Source organism: Symphalangus syndactylus, chromosome 5, assembly GCF_028878055.3.
Source record: "Symphalangus syndactylus isolate Jambi chromosome 5, NHGRI_mSymSyn1-v2.1_pri, whole genome shotgun sequence".
NCBI classification, from domain to species: domain Eukaryota; kingdom Metazoa; phylum Chordata; class Mammalia; order Primates; family Hylobatidae; genus Symphalangus; species Symphalangus syndactylus.
In genome coordinates this window covers 29424370-29443882 of record NC_072427.2, presented here as the reverse complement: position 1 = coordinate 29443882, position 19513 = coordinate 29424370, and the positions used below count along the sequence as shown (strand labels likewise).

Genomic DNA, 19513 nt, shown 5'->3' with positions numbered 1-19513 from the left:
AGGAAGCTGCAGGTTGCTGGAGATAGTTGGACTAGTGGTGTATGAGACTGTCAGATCACACAGGCCGTGCTACAATGAGGGGTTTAGCTCTCAATTCTGAACATGAGGGGTAAGACAATGAAGGATTCTAAGCTAGGAGTGACATGAAAAGTTTTCATTTTTTGAAAAATGGATCATCGCAATATGTAGGCTGCTATAGGAAGGGTTACACTTAACAGCAGGGAAGGAGGCTATTATATTACTTACAAATGAAAGATGATGGGAAATGGAGAATAATCTAATTGACTGCATATTTAGGGAAGGGGGGAGAGAAGAGTGAAGGGAGGGATGGTTTTAACTTTCCTAGGTTTCTTGCTTATATGGTAGAGTTGTTTACCAGGATGGGGAATGCAGTGGGGGACGCTGATTTTGAGGGGAGTATATGCCCAGTTCTGGGCATGCTAAGTTTCAGGGTATGAAGATGCTGACTTGGGACCATCAGTGTATGGGCAACAGTTGAAACAAATGGCATGCTGTTTGTTGAAACAAACAAACAAACAAAGAAACCCTGTTTATGAAGATTGTACAGTTTGGTAGGAGAAGCGGAGGAAGAAAACTAAAAAGGTATTCTGAGACATATCAACATTTGCAAAATGGCCCAGCAGGAGGAAAGTCCAGAGGGAGATTTTCTACAAACCAAAGGAGGGGAGACTTTCAACTTAGAATCTACTGGTGATCTTGGTGAAAGAACTTTGAGTGGCATGGTGGGAGAAAAAACCAAACTGAGTGGGTGAATAGTGACTCTGCAGTGTGGAAATGAAAAGAATGGATGCAGACAGCTCTTTAAGAGGTTTGGTTGTGACAGGAAAGGGTGATAAGTATTACCAGAAGCCAGTGAGTTATCATCTCTCTTCTACTGGACAGCACTTAGTGACGTAACACAACAAAGCTTGATAATGCTGACACTTGACAAATGATGGCATAATTTTTGGCAAAGTTTGGACAGAAGCACATCCAGGAATGAAAAATACAAAAGTGAGTCTTGGGATGGGTAATCTGATCCAACACAGAATCCAGATATTACCAAGTTATTCATAGGCAGCAACAAATGGTCTTCAAAATAATATCATTTATTTTACTATAAAGGCCTATCAAATATCTACTAAACCATATGTGAAATACATGATTTTAGAAAAAGTTTTGGCCTTACTCTTCCACAATATTCATTTGGGGGAACATATCTCCATAACTGACATTTCTCATTTCATGTAGTAAATCTCAAAGGAGGAAAGAGCATATGTAATTTTAAAAATGTACTCTACAGATTTTGATCTGTATTCTATACCTTAGATGAAAGTCTTTGCCCTAGAAAGTCTCTCTGGGGAAGCAATTCAGCTAAATTCAGTAAATGTTGGCTTAAGGTGTGGAGGCATAAATGCTGAATTTTAGTATGGCTTCCCCACTAACTTTGTATGTGGGCTTGTATGAATGATTTAATCCCTTTGAGTCTGTTTTCTCAACTGTAACTTGAAATAGTTATATGAGAGAATCTTTAAAGTTTACAGCTCTTGATATTCTATAATTCTATGACAAGTGGGTACAAGGTTGCTTAATTTGGCCCTTATTTCCCTCTATCTGGTGATTTTCAAGGGCATGTGTAAAGTTTTGCTCCATGCCTCTTGCCCCCAGCACTTACCAACTTGTTTCCTCAAATCTCCCTCTGCCTAATTCCTAGTTAGGTTTGGCTATCAATACCACTTCCTTAATGAAACTTTCTCCAACTTTCCTTTTAAAGGAATCTCTCCCTCCTCTGACCTCTTAGAACACTTGATCTTTACTTTGCTTATGACACTCTGTTTTTAACATCCATGTCTTATCTATTCTATTAGACAAGAAGTTGGCGATTATTTTTTTCTGTCAAGGGCCAGACAGTAAATATTTTATGCTTTGCAGGTTATACAGTCTCTATCACAACTACTCAGTTCTACTGTTTTAAGAAGAAAGCAGCCATATGTAAACAAATGCTGTATTTTAATACAACTTTATTTACAAACAGGTGGTGATTTGGCCTGTGGATCTGAATCTGCTAACCCCTGTGCTATACTGTATATTTCTTGAGAGGAAGCTCCACACCATATTGTCTCTGTATTCCTTGTGATGTCTACTATAGCACATTCTTGTCTGAAAAGGGCACTCAAAGTGGAAGAAAGTGAATTAAATTATGTTCACTTAAAATATGAGGAAAGCAAATCAATAGCTTTTTTCTTGATGTTATACTTATCAAGACACTGAATTAAGAAGGTAGCAGTGTAGTCTGAAAGAACAGATACAAAATTCTATGAAGACGGCGTACTCCTTAAGCTCTCCGGCTTATTTATTCCCCTCAATAATTCAATTACTGTCTTTACATTGCTGCCTTTTGGAAAGAGTATTTTTTTCCCTTCTAAATCTAATGCAATGAAGTATAAAATGAAGTATATCCTTTACCTAGACTCACCAATTGATAACATTTTGCCACATTTGTAAAAGCATATATATATACATATATATTTTGAGATGGAGTCTTGCTCTGTTGCCCAGGCTGGAGTGCAGTAGCCCAATCTCGGCTCACCACAACCTCCACCTCCCTGGTTCAAGCGATTCTCGTGCCTCAGCCTCCTGAGTAGCTGGGATTACAGGCATGTGCCACCACGCCTAGCTAATTTTTTGTATTTTTAGTAAAGACAGGGTTTTGTCATATTGCCCAGGCTGGTCTCGAACTCCTGGGCTCAGCAATCCACGCACCTTGGCCTCCCAAAGTGTTCGGATTACATGCATGAGCCACTGCACCTGGCCTGTAAACACATATTTAAAAAATAAATTTTATTGTAAAATGCACCCATTTGAAGTGTACACTTGGATTAATTTTGACATATACGCATCTATGTAAGAACCATCATAATCAAGATACAGAACACTTTGATCATCTCCAAAAGTTTCCTTGTGCCCCTTTGAAGTCAATGTTCCCTTTTGCCCCTGTGGGCATAGGCAATCACTGATCTGCTTTGTATTATAAATGACTTTGCATTTTCTAGAATTTCAAATAACTGCAATCATACAGTAGGCAGATTTTTGAATCTGGCTTTCTGCAGTATGAATAATGTTTCCATGAATTCTGAATAATTCATCCATGTTGTATCAATAGTTCATTCCTTTTTATTGCTAAATATTCCACTCTGAATATACCTCAATTTATCAATTCACCTGTTCGTGGACATGTGTGTTATTTAGGGATTTTACTTATGAATAAGGATGCTAAGATCATTCCTGTACAAGTCTTTTTGTAGAGAAATGTTTTTCATTTTTCTTGGAGAAATAGCTAGGAGTGGGATTGCTGGGATGTAGGGTAAGTGTATGTTTATAAGAAACTGCCAAACTTAAAGCACACTTTATAAAACACAGGAGTTTATTAAACTATACTGTCAAGGTTTAAGAGAAAGCAAGTTATCTTTGAACGAATGCAACTACAAACTGAAGTGTGGTCTATGTTAAGACTTTTGCCACAGTCAGAAATGTTAATGAGACCTAATATTGCTGCTTTTTCCTCTCTAAACAGACTGCTTTAACAGGTAAGAATGAACTGAACAAGAGCAGAGGCCAACCATAAAGAATGCTTTTAGTCCATTTCCCACATCTCATAAAACCCCAAGAGGAGTGGGAAAGGGCACAGAAACAGGAACTTAGCTGTGTGTATGATCTTAGAATGTCTGATATTATTATTTTCTTTCATTTACTGGAAAAGACAGAAGACTTACTGCTTCATGCCTTGCTATATCTAAATACAAACATGACAACACTGGGATATAAGCTTAAAGAGGGCAGGGTGTGACTGCATTATTATAGAGTATTGGGAAAGGTCTAATCAGGGTTTCTCTGTATTTGCCATTCTAATTTCTAAACATATCCCCACACCTGATCCACTGCTATTCTCTTTTCCTCTTCATTTTATCTCCTTCCTTAACCTCCTCTTCTCTCTGTCTCATTCTTCTTCTAGTTCCTACTATTGTCTTCCTTTTAGTTCCACTCTTCCATTTTCTCTCATCTCTCTGCTTTCTAAGTATATGTACACATGTGTATCGTATGAATCTTACCCTTGTTAGGTTTCTTAATTTCAAGAATCTGTTCTCAGTCTTTAAAAACAGCAGTTACCAAGTCTTGTATTTCCAGGCTTGTTAGACACAAAGGAACAGAACTATTCCCTTGCACTGCTGATCCTGGCCTTTGTGCCTTTCAGTTGTAGTCGTCTTTTCCCTGCAGCTATACTGTGAATATTCTACACAAGATACCTGGGATGCTGTGGGTTTCCCACCTGGCTACTGGGATTGCCCATTTTCCTAAATCTTCATATTAAATGACATCAGCATTTTGTTCAAATTGGCACAAGGTATACACTGAATAGCTGTCATCCCCTTCGAGGAATTTTCATAGTATGAGTTAGGTGTTTTAAAAATTCCTCTGCAGGCCAGGCACAGTGGCTCACACCTGTAATCCCAGCATTTTGGGAGGCCAAGGCAGGCGGATCATGAGGTCAGGAGACCGAGACCATCCTGGCTAACATGGTGAAACCCCATCTCTACTAAAAATACAAAAAAAATTAACCAGGTGTGGTGGGCATCTATATTCCCAGCTACTTGGGAGGCTGAGGCAGGAGAATGGTGTGAACCCGGGAGGCCGAGTTTGCAGTGAGCCAAAATCACGCCACTGCACTCCAGCCTGGGCAACAGAGCGAGACTCCGTCTCAAAAAAAAAAAAAAAAAAAATTCTTCTGCAAGGATTTTAAATGTGTTTCAATAATACAGCTAAACAGTCTACTATGAAAGCTTCACATTCCTTTCATAACAACAATCATTTTCCCATAAGGAAAACATTTTAAGTTGAAGGCCATATTTCAGCTCCAAGAAATAAGCCCTAGTTTTAAGTTATTCTGTGTTTCAGCTATTGAGGTCAATGTATGTAGCTGACGGAAATCACAAAACTCTTATAAACTCATTCCAGGTTTCCAAAACTTTTATTTTTGTATTTTATTAAAATATTTGTGTGTTTTTGTGTGCATATAGCCCCAAATATTAGAATAACTGCAAGTATAGTTCAAAGAACTTTTTTTTTTTTTTTAGAGATAGAGTTGCCCAGGGTAGAATGCACTGGTGCAATTATAGCCCACTGCAACCTCAAACTCTTGGGCCCAAGTGATCCTTCTACCTCAGCCCAGTGAGTGGCTGGGATTACAGGTGTGTGCCACCACACCCAGCTAAATTTTAAAAAGATGTTTGTAGCGATGGGGTCTTGCTATGTTGCCCAGGCTGGTCTCAAACTGCTGGCCTCCAGCGATCCTCCTGCCTCAGCCTCCTGAGTTGCTGGGATTACAGGTGAGAGCTACCAAACCCAGCTAAGATGACCTTTTTCCCTGAACCTTGTGAGGATACTCACATGATGCCCCATCACCACTAAATACTTTTGTGTATTTCCAATGAATGGACATTCTCCTACATTACAATATATTCATCAGTCAGGAAATTAACACTGATTCTTTGTCACCAACTAAACCTCAGAGCCCATTCAAAATTTGCCAATTGTCCCATTAATGTCGTCTATAGCAAAAGGATCTGGTTCAGAATCGTGTTCTAATTAGTTGTCATGTCTCTTATCACTACCAGTCTAGAAAACTCCTCAGTGACTCCTTGAACTTTCATGATTTTCAGACTTTTGAAGATTACAGGTTATTTTGAAGAATGTCCTAAAATTTAGGTAGGTAGGATGTTTCCTCATAATTAGATTCAGATTATATTATCTTTGGCAGAAATATTACAGAAGCAATGCTGTGTTATTTTCATTGCAGCCTATCAGGTAGCAGACAGTTCTGATTTGTGCATAACTGATACTGTTTACTTTGATCATTTGGTAAGGTGGTGTGTGCTAGGTTTTTTCACTGGAAAGTTACTCTTTTACTTTGCAACTAATAACAATTTTTCAGGAATATACTATACTTTGAAATTAGGCAAATATCCTGTTTCTCAACAAATGTTCATTCTTCTTGGGAAATGGGTATGGCATAAGTATTTCATAAACAAGATAAATATTTCTCTCTCACTGGTAAGAAGTGGCAGAAAGATACTTGGAGAATGATCCGAGATACAGGTCTTCCTGCTTAAACTGACACATCAGGTATCATTTGTGTCTATTTAAAATACAGGGCATTATTTTTCAATATGTAGTAGGACAGTAAGTACATTCTTTCCTCATATTTGAAACCTGAGAGACAAGCAAGCATCTGTAGGGCAAGAGCTAAAGGCTATGTCCTATTATCACTGACTTAGTATCCTTCACTAGCGGATCCCTACTTATGTCACCAGCTAGAGCTCTCACCACTTAGCACTCATCCCCCTTCCTTTCACTTGGGTTATAAATTTTGCTAAGGATGTTTTTTTTTTTTTTTCTCATTGTTTTCTTAGATGATCACATTACTACTTATCCTTCAGGTCTCAGTTTAGATATTACTTTCTCTAGGAACTTTTCTCTGACCCCTGAAAATCAGCACTGTCCTGACTCATCATAATCCTTAAGATATATTGTATTTGACCACTTGTTTGGGCTATCCACTGATCATAAATTCCAAGAAGACTACAACTGTGGTTTTAATTTTTTAAGTAAAATTTAAATAATTTAACGGGAATAATATCAATACATTTAATTTATTTTTGGCTCTTCTACTATCTCATTCCCCATCTCCCTAACCTAGTAACCATTATCATGATTTTGTGTTTATCATTCCCTTGCTTAAACAAAGATTTTATTACATAGATGTGTCCCTAAAGAATAGATACATATGTAACAAACCTGCACATTGTGCACATGTACCCTAAAACTTAAAGTACAATAATAATAAAAAAAAGAATATAACGTTTAGTTTTGCTTGCTTTCACACTTCGTAAAAATATCTCATTTTTATAATTCATTGAATTTACTAATATTTTTAGAATTTTGACATCTTGGTTCATGAGAGAGACTGGCTTGTAATTTTTTTTCTTGCACCACCCTTGTCTGGTTTTGTTACCAAGGTTATAGTGGTCTCAAAAAAATGAACTGTGAAGAAATCACACATTTTATCTTCCTGGTATAATTTAATATTGAAATGATCTTGTTCCTGGAACATTTGCTGGAAGTTGGCCGTAGCATTATCTAGGCCTGGTGCTTTTTTTTTATAGATAGATTTTAAATAATTTAATGGTTAAAAAATTATTCAGGCTTTCTATTTCTTCTTGAGTTGGTCTGGTGAGTTATGTTTTTCTAGGAATTTAAATTCGTTAAAGCTTTCAAATGCACTGGTATAAAGCTGTTCAAAGTATTTTCTTAACTTTTTAATTCTCCCTCAACCTGTAGTTAAATTTCCCATTTTATTCATTATTTGTGCCTCTTCTTTCTTCTTGATCAATTCTAATTTATGAAGCCTAAGTATTTAAGCTTACACCTTTTTCAATGGTTTTGCTTTAACTGCATCCCAAACATTTTGATATGCAGTATTTTCATTGTTGTTATTTCCGTTCCTCCAGCTTTACTGGGGTATAGTTGACAAATAAAAATTGTATATACTTCAGGTGTACAACTCGATGTTTTGATTTCACTATTTTTCCATTTTAGGTTTTAAAAACTTGTAATTTACTCTATCGCTCTTGAGTTTATTATGGGAATCTCTAAATTTCTAAATGTATATATGGATCTTTATCTTCATTGGTTTCTACCTTAACTGCATTATATTCAGAACGCACTAATTGTATAATACTTTTATTTAAAGTTATAAACTTTCCTGTAAGCATTTTTTTTTTTAAAGAGCTGGGGTCTCGCTATGTTGCCCAGGCTGGAAAGCAGTGGCTATTCACAGGTGTTATCATAATGCACCCAGCTTTGAACTCTTGTGCTCAACCAATTCTATCTCAGCCTTCTGAGAAGGTGGAATTATAGGTGTACACCACCACGCCTAGTATTTTTTAACTTTTTTAAATTTTATTTTTTATTTTACTTTAAGTTCTGGGATACATGTGCTGAACGTGCAGGTTACATAGGTATACATGTGCCATGGTGGTTTGCTGCACCTATCAACCCATCATCAAGGTTTTAAGCCCACATGCATTAGGTATTTGTCCTAATGCTCTCCCTCCCTTTGCCCCCCAACCCGACAGGCCCTGGTGTGTGACGCTCCCCTCCCTGTGTCCATGTAATCTCACTGTTCAACTCCCACTTATGAGTGAGAACATGCGGTGTTTGGTTTTCTCTTAGTTTGCTGAAGATGATGGTTTCCAGCTTCATCCATGTCCCTGCAAAGGACATGAACTCAGAATTCTGTTTTATGGCTGCGTAGTATTCCGTGGTGTATATGTGCCACATTTTCTTTATCCAGTCTATCATTGATGAGCATTTGGGTTGGTTCCAAGTCTTTGCTATTGTAAATAGTGCTGCAATAAACACACATGTGCATGTGTCTTTATAGTAGAATGATTTATAATCCTTTGGGTATATACCCAGTGATGGGATTGCTGGGTCAAATGGTATTTCTGGTTCTAGATCCTTGAGGAATTGCCACACTTTCTTCCACAATGGTTGAACTAATTTACACTCCCACCTACAGTGTAAAAGCGTTGCTATTTCTCCACATCCTCGCCAGCATCTGTTGTTTCCTGATGCTATATGTTCATTGAAAATACTTCTCAGTTCAAAATATTTTCTCATTTCTTTGTGAATTTGTAGATACATAATACTGAGTTCTAACTTCATCCCACTGTCTTCAGAGAACATATTCTCCATGATTTCAAGCTCTTTAAATGTATTAAAACTGTCTTATGGTCCAGCATATAGTGTATCTTGAACATCCTCAGTATGCTCGGAAAGAATGTGTGTATTCTACAGTTGCTAGGTGCAGTGATCTATAAATATCAATTAGGTCAAAGTGATTGATAATGGTATTGTTCATATCATGTATATCTTTACTGATTTTTTTGGTCTAGTTATTTTATCAGTTGCTGAAAGAGGTCTGTTAAATTGTCCATCTCTGAGAATGGAAATTCTCATATGGAAATTGTTTCTTTCTCCCTTATATTCTGTCAATTTTTGCTTCGTGTATTTTGTAGTATGCACATTTATGACTGTTATATCTTCCCGTGGATTTGATATTCTATTAATAGGCAATGCCTCTTTGCATCTGCTAATACAGTGACATTAAATTCTACTTTGATATTAATATAGCTACTTCTTACGCTTACTATGTATGTCTTTTTATCCAATTTCAACCTGTATTTATATGGGTTTGGTCTTTATATTTTAAATGCATCTCATGTAGATAGAGCACATGGTTAGGTCTTTTTATCCATTCCAACGATTTCTGCCTTGTAACCGGAGGGCTTTACACACTTTTTTTTTTTTTTTAGACGGAGTCTCGCTCGGTCACCCAGGCTGGAGTGCAGTGGCACAATCTCAGCTCACTGCAACCTCCGCCTCCCAGGTTCAAGCGATTCTCCTGCTTCGGCCTCCCAAGTAGCTGGGACTACGGGTGCCTGCCACCATGCCCAGCTAATTTTTTTGTATTTTTAGTAGAGATGGGTTTCACTGTATTAGCCAGGATGGTCTCAATCTCCTGACCTTGTGATCCGTCAGCCTCGGCCTCCCACAGAGCTGGGATTATAGGCATGAGCCACCATGCCCAGCTGGCTTTACACATTTAATTATTGACACACTGGGTTTAGGTCTACTGTTTTATTATTTCCTTTCTGTTTGTCCCCTCTGTGTTTTATTCTCTAATTCCTCTTTTCGTTTCTTCTTTTGGAATATTTGAATACATTTTAGAATCCTATTTTAATTTACCATTGGCTTCTAAGTTATTTTGCTAGTGGTTGCTTGAAGGAGTTACAATACACAACCTTAACGTCTCACAGTCTCCTTAAGCTGGTATTGTAGCACTATGTGTAAAGTGTAGAAAGCTTGTAAGCTCATGGGTTCATTTTCTGTCCTTCCCATTCTCCATATTATAATAATATGCAGTACACTTTACATATGTCATAACCTCACAGAACGAAATGAAAAATTTAACTTTTAAAGTAAAATTTAACTTTTAAAGTAAAAATTTAAAGTAAAATTTAACCATCACATGTATTTTTTAAAATTTTAAAATAAATATAGAGTCGGTTTCCACTGCTCTTTATAATTTCCTGAAGATAGAAATTTTCACTGGGTATCATTTCCCTTCAGCCTGAAGAACTTCCTTTAGCATTTCTAGTAGTGCAGGTCTGCTGTCAACAAATTCTCTGAGGTGTATATATATTTAATATGAAAATGTATTTATTTCACATTTATCCTTGAAGGATATTTTGATGGATATAGAATTCCAGATTGATATTTGTTTCTTCTTTAAGCACTCTAAAGATGCTCACTGTCTTCTGGCCTCTGCTAAGAAGCCATTATATGAATTATTTACCTATATGAAATTTGTCTACTTTCAAGATACTCTCTTTATATTCTCTCACTATATATTCTCCTTATAGATATATATACACGCACACATATACACCCACACATACAGACTCCATATACTCCATTGTGTGTGTGTGTGCGTGTATATAAAGGGAAAGAGAGAGAGAAAAATTATACATGTAGAGAGAGAAAATCATATATATAGAGAATATTTTGAAAGTGTATATATACACACACACATATATATCCACAAATACAAACATACACACACACACATATATATATACACACATATATACACACACACTTTTAGCAGTTTGACTATGATTTGCCTAGCTTGATTTTCTTTGTATTTAGCCTTTTTGGAGTTTCAGAGCTTCTCTTTTGTTTCTAGCTTTAAAAAACCAATATATAATATTTGTATATTTCATGGAGTACATGTGGTATTTTGGTCATGTGTAATGATCAAGTCAGGATATTTAGGGCATCTATTACCTCAAGTATTTATCATTTCTAGGTGCTGGGAACATTTCACGACCTGTCTTCCAGCTATTTTGAAATATACAATACATTGTTGTAAACTACAGTCACCCTACTCTGCTATTGAACACTGGAACTTATTCCTTCTATTTAACTGTATGTTTGTATCCATTAACCAATCTCTCTTTATCTGCCCATCACCATACACCCTTTCCAGGCCTCTAATAATAACTAGCTTTCTACTCTCTTATCTCCATAGGATCAACTTATTTATTTATTTATTTTTTGAGACAAGGTTTCATTCTGTTGCCCAAGCTGGGATGCAGTGGCATAATCAAGGCTCACTGCAGCCTTGACCTCCTGGGCTCAAGCAATCCTCTCATCTCAGCCTCCCAGGTAGCTGGGACTACAGGCATGTGCCACCACGCCTGGCAAATTCTTTTTTATTTTTTGTAGAGATGGAGTCTTACTATGTTGCCAAGGCTGGTCTCAAAACTCCTGGGCTCAAGTGACCCTCCTGCCTCGGCCTTCCAAATTGCTGGGCTTGCAGGAATGAGCCACTGTGCCTGGCTGAATTAAACTTTTTTTAGCTCCCACGAGTCAGAACATGTGGTATTTGTCTTTTTGTGCCTCGCTTATTTCACTTGACATAACGACTTCCAGTTCCACCTACGTTTTTGCAAATGACAGGATGTCATTCCTTTCTATGGCTAAGTAGTATTCCATTATGTGTGTTTGCATATATACATTATTCTATATATATTCTAACTGGAGTAAGATGACATCTCATTGTGGTTCTGATTTGCATTCTCTTGACGATTAGCGACGTTCAGCAGTTTTTCATATACCTGTTGGCTAACTGTATGTCTTCTGTGAAATATCTATTCACGTCTTTTGCTCACTTTTTAATGGAATTATTAGGGTTGTTTTTTTTTTTTGCTGTTGTATACTCTGGATATTAGTTGCTTGTTGGATGAATAGTCTGTAAATATTTTCTCCCTTTCAACAGTTTGTCTCTTCACTCTGTCGATCGTTTCCTTTGCTGTGTAGAAGGTTTTTAGTTTAATATAGTCCATTTGTCTATTTTTGTTACCTGTACTTCTGAGGTCTTAGCTATAAAATCTTTGCCTAATGTCCAGCAGAGTTTCCCCTGTGTTTTCTTCTAGCAGTTATATAATTTTAGACTTTGGTTTAGGTCTGTAATTCATTTTGGGTTGATTTTTGTACATGGTGAGAGATAGGGGTCTAGTCTCATTATTCTGCATGAGGTTATCCAGTTTTCCCAGCACCACTTACTAAAGAGGGTGTCCATTCCCCCAATGTATGTTCTTGGCATCCTGTCAAAAATCAGATGGCTGTAAATAAGTGGATTTATTTCTGGGTTCTCTTTTCTGTTCCATCGATCTGTATGGCTGTTTTTATACCAACATCATGCTGTTTTGGTTACTGTGGCCTTGTAATATATGATTTTTTTTCTGTTTCTATGAAAAATGAAATTGGTGTTTTGATAGGGATTGCACTGAATCTGTAGGTTTCTTTAGGTAGTACAGTCATTTTATTACATTAATTATTCTGATCTATGAGCATGGATATCTTTCCTGGGTCCTCATCAGTTTCTTTCTCAGTGTTTTGTAGTTTTCCTTGTAGATGTCTTTCACCTTTTTGGCTAAATTTATTCCTAACAATTTTATTTTTATAGCTATTATAGAAGGGATTGCCTTCTTAATTTTTCAGCTATTTCATCATTGGTGTATAGAGATGTTACTGATTTTTATAAGTTGATTTTGTATTCTGCAACTTTACTGAATTCATTTATCAGATCTAAGAGTTTTTTGGTGGAGTCTGGGTTTTTCTAAATATAAGATCATGCCATCTGCAAATGGGGACAATTTAACTTCCTTTTCTGAGCTTCTTGAATCTGCATATTTATGTCTTTCACTAAAATTGGAAAATATTTTAGCCATTATTTTTTACAAAAAAATGTTCATGTCTCATTCTCTCTCTTCTCCTTTTGGATATCCAGTGATATGTATGTTACACTGTTTGATACTGTCTCATAAATCTCTAAGCTCTGTTCCCTTTTAAATTCTCTTTCCATTCTTCAGACTACATTAATTCCTATTGATGTAACTTCAAGTTTAATGACCCTTTCCTCTGTCATCTCCAACCTGCTGTTAAACCCATCTACTGAATTTTTAAAAATTTAAAACTTTTGGTAAGCAATTTTAGGCTTCTCCTAGCTTTCCTTAATGTTAATATCCTACACAACTACAGCACAATTACCAAAACCAGAAAATTAACACTGGCTCAAAACAATGAACTTATCTACAGACCTTATAAGAGTTTTGCCAGTTTCCCCACTAATATTCTTTTTTTCAGTCCAGGATCCAATCCAAGATTCCACAATGAATTGTCATACCTCTTTAGTCTCCTCTAATATGTTTTTCAGTCTTTATTTTTGAAATAGCTTTGGTTAGTTATTTTGTAAAATGCCCCTTAATTTTTGGTCTGATGTTTTCTCATAATTTGATGGTGGTTATGCACTTTTGGCAAGAATATCATAGAAGTGATGCTGTGAAATTGTAAACATGTATTATTATCAGAGGGTACTGATGCTGACATAGCAACATCAGTAGTAGTGATGTTAGTTTTGATAACTTGGTTAAAGTGATGTCTACTAAGGTTATCACTGTGAAGTTACTATTCCCCCCCCTTTTTTTTTTTTACAGAAAAGATTATTTTGTGGGAAATTATTTTGATATTATGCAAATATCCTCTTTCTCATCATACATTTGTCCACTAATTTTTGCATCCATTGATGATTCTCTTCTGCAATATTTACTACTTTGGTTTTTGCCTAATGGTGATTTTTCTGTTTTTCATCATTCTTTCTCATTAATTCATATAGTAAGTTTTTTATTTCAGGTATTGTATTTTCTAGTTTTAAAATTTCTGTTTCTTTATTATGTTTTTACTTCTGCGATATTTCATATCCTTCATTATCAGCACATTTTTCTTTCTGTCATTGAGCTGAGTCATAAAGTTGTTTTAATATCCTTGTTTGGTAATTCTAACATCTTTGTCATCTCAGGATTGGCCTCTGTTAATTGCCTTAACTCTTGAAAATAGTGCACATCTTCTTTCTCTTTATGTCAAGAAATCCCAAACACTGTGAATGCTATGTCATGAAGAATCTGGATTCTGCTATATTTCTCTTACAGGTGTTGATATATTCTTTTTAAAGTAGCCATTTGACTTTGTTGGACTCAAACTGCAAAACTCTACTAGTGAATAGCAGATCAAATCTCAGTTTAGTTCTTTTGTCTTTAGCTGAGTTACATGGAGTTGTCTCATACATGTACAGTATATTCAGAATCATGCAGATATTTGTAAATACTTAGGGGATACCCCTTTGTAGCTTTTCTCCTCCTGAATATCCTCCTAACATTCTAGCACTTGTCTTTGCCCTGAATTCTGTCCTCTGGTTCTTCAGGATAAAAAGATTGTGGATTTTCTATTGAGTTCTAGCCAGCCCATGTGGCACCAACTGTAGCCTGCCCTCATGCTGAAAGCCATACAACCAGGAAACTTACCCAAAGCTGTTCCTTTCTTCCAAGTGACTATTCTCCCATCAGGATCTGCTTTTCATTGATCCTTAGTACCTTTCAGGTATTTGTTTTCACATACTTTTTTTTTTATTATTATACTTTAGGTTTTACGGTACATGTGCACAATGTGCAGGTTTGTTACATATGTATCCATGTGCCATGTTGTTTTGCTGCACCCATTAACTCGTCATTTAGCATTAGGTATATCTCCTAATGCTGTCCCTCCCCGCTCCCCCCACCCCACAACAGTCCCTGGAGTGTGATGTTCCCCTTCCTGTGTCCATGAGTTCTCATTGTTCAGTTCCCACCTATGAGTGAGAACATGCAGTGTTTGGTTTTTTGTCCTTGCGATAGTTTACTGAGAATGATGGTTTCCAGCTTCATCCATGTCCCTACAAAGGACATCATGAACTCATCATTTTTTATGGCTGCATAGTATTCCATGGTGTATATGTGCCACATTTTTTTTTTTTTGAGACAGAGTCTTGCTCTGTCACCCAGGCTGGAGTGCAGTGGCGCAGTCTCGGCTCACTGCAAGCTCCACCTCCCAGGTTCACGCCATTCTCCTGCCTCAGCCTCTCCGAGTAGCTGGGACTACAGGCGCCCGCCACCACGCCCGGCTAATTTTTTGTATTTTTAGTAGAGACGGGGTTTCACTGTGGTCTCCATCTCCTGACCTCGTGATCCACCCGCCTCGGCCTCCCAAAGTGCTGGGATTACAAGCGTAAGCCACTGTGCCAGGTCTATATGTGCCACATTTTCTTAATCCAGTCTATCGTTGTTGGACATTTGGGTTGGTTCCAACTCTTTGCTATTGTGAACAGTGCCGCAATAAACATACGTGTGCATGTGTCTTTATAGCAGCATGATTTATAGTCCTTTGGGTATATACCCAGTAATGGGATGGCTGGGTCAAATGGTATTTCTAGTTCGAGATCCCTGAGGAATCGCCACACTGACTTCCACAATGGTTGAACTAGTTTACAGTCCCACCAACAGTGTAAAAGTGTTCCTATTTCTCCACATCCTCTCCAGCACCTGTTGTTTCCTGACTTTTTAATGATGGCCATTCTAACTGGTGTGAGATGGTATCTCACTGTGGTTTTGATTTGCATTTCTCTGATGGCCAGTGATGATGAGCTTTTTTTCATGTGTTTTTTGGCTGCATAAATGTCTTCTTTTGAGAAGTGTCTGTTCATGTCCTCTGCCCACTTTTTGATGGGGTTGTTTGTTTTTTTCTTGTAAATTTGTTTGAGTTCATTGTAGATTCTGGATATTAGCCCTTTGTCAGATGAGTAGGTTGCAAAAATTTTCTCCCATTCTGTAGGTTGTCTGTTCACTCTGATGGTAGTTTCTTTTGCTGTGCAGAAGCTGTTTAGTTTAATGAGATCCCATTTGTCAATTTTGGCTTTTGTTGCCATTGCTTTTGGTGTTTTAGACATGAAGTCCTTGCCCACGCCTATGTCCTGAATGGTATTGCCTAGGTTTTCTTGTAGGATTTTAATGGTTTTAGGTCTAACATTTAAGTCTTTAATCCATCTTGAATTAATTTTTGTATAAGGTGTAAGGAAGGGATCCAGTTTCAGCTTTCTACATATGGTTAGCCAGTTTTCCCAGCACCATTTATTAAATAGGGAATCCTTTCCCCATTTCTTGTTTTTGTCAGGTTTGTCAAAGATCAGATAGTTGTAGATATGCGGCATCATTTCTGAGGGCTCTGTTCTGTTCCATTGATCTATGTCTCTGTTGTGGTACCAGTACCATGCTGTTTTGGCTACTGTAGCCTTGTAGTATAGTTTGAAGTCAGGTAGCGTGATACCTCCAGCTTTGTTCTTTTGGCTTAGGATTTGTTGTCTGCAGGAGGGTCAGTCCGATAGGAGCTTATTCATCCATAACTGAAGCAGAACTGGGTCATCTTCTATGATGTGGATTCTTTCAAATTTGATAATACTTGCTTATGGCTTAGTGAATAATTCTGATAAATCTTCCATATGTGCTTATAGAGAATATATATTCTCTAATGCTGTACATGTGCGTTAAACTGTTGTTTTACTGAAACCTTTTACACCTTTAATAATTTTCTGTTTGCTTTATCTATCAGTATTTGTAAGCAGTGTGACATATCTTTTACACTGATGAAGGTACAAGTGTCAGCTTCTCCCTCAAGTAGTCATTTAATTATTTTAGGTGATAGTGATAATGGTGGTGAGGATACTATTTCATATGAATGTAGTACAAAGGCAATCTGAGTTAAAATCTGGCCCATATTCTTATATCAGCTGAATTCTGAATGTAGCTTTGAGAGTAAAGCTCCATACACACAACATCCCTTAACTGTTCCCACCAACTTTAAAAATGGGCAGTCCGTTAAGTAAAATAATAGAAAGTTAACTTAAGATTTAGGAGACCTGAATTTGCATCCCAGTTATAGTGGTAACAGGCTGTAGGACTTGGGCAAGTATCCAACCCCACATATCTCCCATCGCTCTCCTCTTTTGAAGTCCATTATCCTCATCTATAAAACGAGTGGACTGAAATAGACTACATACTATGAAGACCTCCTCTCCAGTTTTGAAATTCTGTGTCAATAAGACATATGGCACAGGAGACATAAACAGAGTTCACACTTTTGTTGAAGGAAAAGGCAACATGTCCTAGATATGCTGAGCAAGTACCATACTATATAGTGAGGAAAGAAGGAAACAAGATGCAACTGGAAGAGTACTGTTACCTGTAGTGTTGAGGGATTTTTGCTCCCATGTAATTAACTATGGAGTCTATGTTCTGGCAACTCAATATAAAGAAACAACGTGGTGAATGGAGAGTTCCAGGCCTTGCTGCTGTAATGAAAATCAACAGGCACCTGGATGGCTCTGCACATGACTAAGTGAAAAACAATCCCCTTGCTGTAAGGTTGCACTTAGATTTCCTTTGTTTGTATCCAGGGCTTTCTTGTCACCTTCTGAAGAGCTCACCAGCAGCCTCTCTGATTCAACAGTATCATATCAATTATTTAAGATTAGTACATCACTTTTCAATTAACAATCTCCTTGGCTCCCAAAAATACATACACACAATTTATCAGTGTATTCATTAAATATTTCATAAGGAACAGGTCACTATGAATTAAAAATAAGATGGCTAATAAAATATTGAATGCCTTTTAAAATGCAATGAAACATCAAGAAATTATAAATCTTTTAATTAAGTGCTTTTTCAGTATATCTTACCAAAGTAATACTATTAAACTTATAAAATTAAAGTCACAAAATTGTTGCTTTGTTTCATTTGTCAACTTAAGAAAATGAGGACACATCAATTTAGCTTATAGGAAGGGAAGTCCTGGTCAGGGACTCAGAAGACCAGGGTCCAGGTCATGGTTCTGCCACTAGGTAGCTCTGTGATCCTTTTCCACATCTCAATTTGCTCATCAGTATATTGGACTGTTTAGATCTTGCCCAACATTAAAAGCTTATCCATCTATTTTCACAGCACTCAGTAGTACTTTCACTGGTCTTTTTTTTTTGTAAAAAGACATATAACATAACTTTTCTTTATCAATTTTTAGGTGCATATTACAATATTGTTAACTATATTTACATTGTCATAAAATGGATCTCTAGAACTTTTTCATCTCACTTGACTGAAACGCTAAACCTATTAAACAACTCTGCTTCCCCCTCCCCTTGGTCCCTGGCAACCACCCTTTGTTTCTATGAGGTTGATTCTTTTAGTTATGTCATTTAAGTAGAATCATGCAGTATTTCTGTTTTTGTAATTGGCTTATTTCACTTACAGCGTCATCAAGGTTTATACATTATAGCATATGACAGAATTCCCTTCTTTTTTAAGGTTAATATTCCATTGTTTGTACAGTAGTCCCTTAGTATACACAGGGGATTGGTTCAGTGCTCCCTGTGTATACCCAAATCTGCATATTCTCAAGTCCTGCAGTCAGCTCTGTGGAAGCTGCATATATGAAAAGTCAGTCCTATATATGTGTGGGTTTTGTATCCCATGGAGACTGCATTTTTGATCCATGTTTGCTTGAAAAAAAAAACTATGCATAAATAGACCTATGCAGTTCAAACTTGTGTTGTTTAAGAGTCAATTGTACATGCCACATTTTCTTTATCCACTCATTTATTGATGAATATTTAGGTATTTCCACCTCTTGCCTCTTGTGAATAATGCTGAGGTGAACATGGCAGTGCAGATATCTATTCAAGACCCCAATTTTAATTATTTTGAATAAATATCCAGAAGCAGGATTGATGAATCATATGGTAGTTCTGTTTTTAATTTTTCTGAGGAACTTCCATACTTTTTTTCCTTAGTGGCTGCACCAAAAATGCACAACATTTGCAATTTCACCACACTCCTACCAATACTTATTTTCTCATTTGTTTTATAACAGCCATCTTAACAGGTATGAGGTGATATCTCCTTGTGGTTTTGATTTGCATTTTCACAGTGATTAGTGATTTTGGTCATCTTTTCATATATCTGTTGTTCAACTGTATATTTTCTTTGAAGAAATGTCTATTTAAGCCCTTTGCTCATTTTTAATTGATTATCATATATTTTTGCTATTGAGTTGTAGTTCTTCATATATGTTGGATATTAACTTCTGACTTATTCCATTTGAGCTGCTATAACAAAATACTGTTATAAACAACAAACAGAAATTTATTTCTCACAGTTCAGGAAGTTAGGAAGTCCTGAGATCAAGATGCTGGCAGAAGTGGTGCTTTCTGGTTCATAGAAGGCGCTTTCCAGCTGTGACCTCACCTGACAGAAGGGGCAAGGCAGCTTTCTGGGGCATCTTTTATAAGGGTTCTGATCGTATTCATGAGGGCTTTGCCCTCATGATGGAATCAACTTTCAAAGGTTCCTCCTCCTAATTCCATCACAGTGGTGATTAGGTTTCAACATATGAATTCTGGGGACAC

At 36.9% G+C, this 19513-nt stretch overlaps 1 protein-coding gene across 14 annotated transcripts in view; it reads right to left on the bottom strand.

Annotated features, from left to right (window-relative positions):
* SCAPER (S-phase cyclin A associated protein in the ER) overlaps positions 1 to 19513 on the bottom strand; it is a 581035-nt gene that overhangs the window by 103009 nt on the left and 458513 nt on the right. The gene's annotated exons all lie outside the window — the stretch shown is intronic.